This window comes from Priapulus caudatus, unplaced genomic scaffold (assembly GCF_000485595.1).
Source record: "Priapulus caudatus unplaced genomic scaffold, Priapulus_caudatus-5.0.1 Scaffold171, whole genome shotgun sequence".
Lineage (NCBI taxonomy): Eukaryota > Metazoa > Priapulida > Priapulimorpha > Priapulimorphida > Priapulidae > Priapulus > Priapulus caudatus.
The window spans coordinates 384,385-388,354 of NW_014577232.1; positions in this window are offsets into that span (position 1 = coordinate 384,385).

A 3,970-nucleotide genomic window follows, 5' to 3' on the forward strand; every position below is an offset into this window, starting at 1 on the left:
GCCAGATCCTGAGCGTGAGTAGACCAAGCGGGCCACGTCTATGCGCTATACGGACCTGGCGTTGAGTACACCATCACATGTGGGCGTGATGTAACGTGCACCATCCATAGGCGTGAGTGGCACCACGTGAGTGAATGAACCGTCATTGACCCTGGTCGTGAGTGCAGCAAGCACATTGGTGTGGAACCCATGTGCACCAGTATGCATCCCATCCATCCATGCAGTGCGTGAGCAGCTATACGCGTAGGCGTTGATGGTGCACGCCTGTGACCAGTCCCATCCATCTCATCCATCCATCATAGCCATCCCATCCATGGCCATCCCATGCCATCCTCCATGGACCATCCATCCCCATCCATGGCCCATCCATCCATCCATGCCATATGCGCGGATGGATGGATGGATTTTGAGTGGGTAGGCGGGTGGTTACACGCACACACGCACCCGCGTAGGCATACATTATATTGAATGACCGATGTTTGTTTTATAACGCCACCTCGGCTAACTACAATCGATGCAACACAAAATCATTACTTTCCTAATGATTTACCATTGATGATAAATATAAGCGTAACGATCACACTCGTGTTCCTACGTGCCAAACGCTCTATCAACAAAAGATTCGGCATGGCGAGTTCAGAGGCACCAATGTTTTTCACTAATCACATCACATTTAACGTGAAACAGAAGCTAACTCGGGTTGGACCCTTCAAAAATCCAGCCACGACAAAACCGGGTCTTTACTCTACCTTACACTTTACTTACTCTACCTCCGAAATCCACGCAGCAAAATTCCTCTATCCGCGAATTTGTCGCTCGTTGCACGGTTTCAGTCCACCTGCTTATCGTCAGGGTTTTTTTCTCCATCGTGCGCACAGGTACAGGCAGCATTAGGAAGCGTCGATGACGTGTTATCCCGAAGGCGATGAGATGCGCACGAATCGAAGCATATGCACGTCGGCATTAATTAATTATAAGCCGTCATAAATCCGAGTGCGATGCTGCTGGCCGGCAGCTGCGGCAGCATAACCTCTGATTCATCAGGCGAACAACGAAAAAACCCGGGGCAAACCATGTAAAGCCATCATCATGCAGTGTGCTTCTCGGTACGCATCAGTGCATGCGCACCGTTACAGATGCTAATAAGTGTCTCTAACACGAACCTCGTAGTAAGCTCTCCTTACCTGAAAAACCTCTAACAGCAATGTATCGACGACACCTTAACCCGGTTTAACAATTTGAAAGCTATTCCCCCCTGTGGATTCCGCCCGTCTCTATACAATGACTTTTCTGAGACAAGCCAGGTTAATAACCCTAAAAAATAAGCGCCACTACCCTTAATTCGCTTAGTATCGCGTATATAATAATTAGAATAAGGGCCTATTGATAAATAATATAAATACAATCTTAATGCTGAAACTCGGTCATCTTTTCACAAAATGCGAAATATCAGGACGATAGAATCATTTGGAATCAATTAAAGACCTGATATGCGCAACAGACAAAAGCTATACTGCATGTTTACGGTGACGCAGCGGGAAACCAGTCAGACTTTAAGAATGCTTTGGAATTCCGATGTCTTACGACAACTATCGTGAATATTCGAGAGAGGTTGGAGTGAACAGCCTATTAACTCAATCCATATAGTTAGATATCCCGGTTGAATAACCCCCATTAGAACATACCCCTCTCGCTTTATATAGTTGTCTGAAACACACACTGGCCATGCTGTGGGTCTAATAGCTATGGGAAGGGGAGGACATATTTGAGCCCGTAGACTAGCTCGAAAGCCTGAAATTTAGATGAATGTATATCTGTAAAGTACTGTGAGCAAACGTGAGTAATACTGCCCGGTAAACCTTCACGAGAGCTAGCAAATTACTATTTCACATATTCAATATTTGTCAACTTTGCAGAAACTCTGATGTTCATTTCTGGTTTGTGCGTATTTGCCCCATGTCCTCTAGCGATAAAAGTCCCCCCAATTGACAAAACGGTAGAAGAGCCCCATATTGAATATAGAATGCGTTTGTTCTATTATAGAATTTCGATGTGCTATGATATCTACCAATCCCAAATTAAAAACGTCCGAATCGTTTTCAAAAAAACTCATGGCTCAAATAACTTACCGAACACCACCGGGCGGAGGCCAAACGGATGAACTGACCGGTGTACGGGCGGACCGACACATGAACGGATATACGGACAGAGCGTGCGAACAAACACTCCCACGGACAATAGTGATATATATATATATATATATATATATATATATATATATATATATATATATATATATATATATATATATATATATATATATATATATATATCCAAATTCCCATATGACAGACCCATGCATTCTCAACGCAACCCCCCGAGTTGGGATGGTTTTACGTTGATAATCTATGCAGAGCATGTTACAGGTGGTTAGGCCGAGAGGTCTCTACCCCCGCAGGCAGTAGTCCGGGTCAATAGGCTATAGATGGGCTAGGAGTTTGGTGAGCTTATGTATTCAAACACCTCCAAATATATGCTGGCTTCATCGGTTTGACGATTTTTTATTGTGCATATCTCTCACTGTTGCAACCGTGGACTTTGATACCATATACGTCTCACAATTTTAGGCTAACAGTGCAAACACAAAACTGCCATTTAACCGCCAGACCTCGTTTGTAAACCGCAGTCATGCATTAACGTATGCGGTTACCTGAGATGCCTCGGTGGCCCAGTGGTTAGGCCACGTACATTGTCCACCTCTCACTCCGAAGGCTGTGAGTTCAAACCCCGGCCGGTGCAGTGAATTTTCTCAAGGTGTAAAATCCTGGCTCTCAACATTGGAGACGGAGACTGTGAATCTCCGGATGACCACGTAATATGGCGGTCCCGCCTCCAGTAATAGTACTAAGGCTTTTAGACTGTGAGGAGCTTGCTAGCTCATGTTGTATGTTACAAAATGTACCGTCTTTAAATTAATAAAATATTATATCATTATTATGTACGTAACATGCATTAAATATGCCACGAACCTAATTTGCCTTACTTATATATAAAGGCGTAGACACACGCCATGCAGATATAGGCGAAATTTTAGCAGGCGTGATGTGACGCTCTGGCTGTAAGTGGACACCTACTGTAGCGGGTTTATTCAACAGCGAGATCGCTTAGAAACACAATCGACCTTTGGTCAGTCGGTAATCGCGGTAAACTAACTTCCGCTAATGTTCGCCACGCGATAGGAAGACGTGAAGAAAACGACGTGGTGCGCGTCTCAAGAAAAACAGAGGATGTATAACTTAGCGTGCAGATAATCGGCAAATAAAGCGGTTCGTGCAAATTTATTGTAGCCTTATTACACGCATATAGTAGGCCTACGCTGTCAATGCGTAATCACAGAGAATTTAGTTGGAATATAACCAGTGGGATCAATACTACTCTAGAATGCAGTCTCTGCGCGGTGTCACACATAGATACGATGAAAGCCTCAACATTCACCACACAACAGAAATGGATGAAATTATCGGGTTACTCTCTGGGTTTTGCATATTTTCCGCATTAATTTATGCCAGGTCTGACTTAACCTGTATAATACCAGTCGTCATGTTACGCTTGGCTGCGCTCGCTACACTGACTGAGTAGCGATGGTAGTACTCTGGTGAGTAGGCCCTAGCGGCCGTTACGAGCAGGAGCGGTAATCATTAACGTTAGGTCTGACTGCATATTAGTGAATTCAAGTGCAAAGTAGGATTAATATTTCGCCGGATTAGCGTTAAAGTGCAACAAAGAGAAATTTCCTCGTCAAGTTATTACCAGCGGCGTTATTTTACTGTCTTCGTTGTTCTTGCGGATACAAGCAACTGATAACGTGACCTGGCACGGCAACAGAAATTTAATTGGGATTGGATACGGTTAATCTAGACTATATCAAGAGCGGATAATACCTATAGAATAGGTATTATCCGCTCTTGAT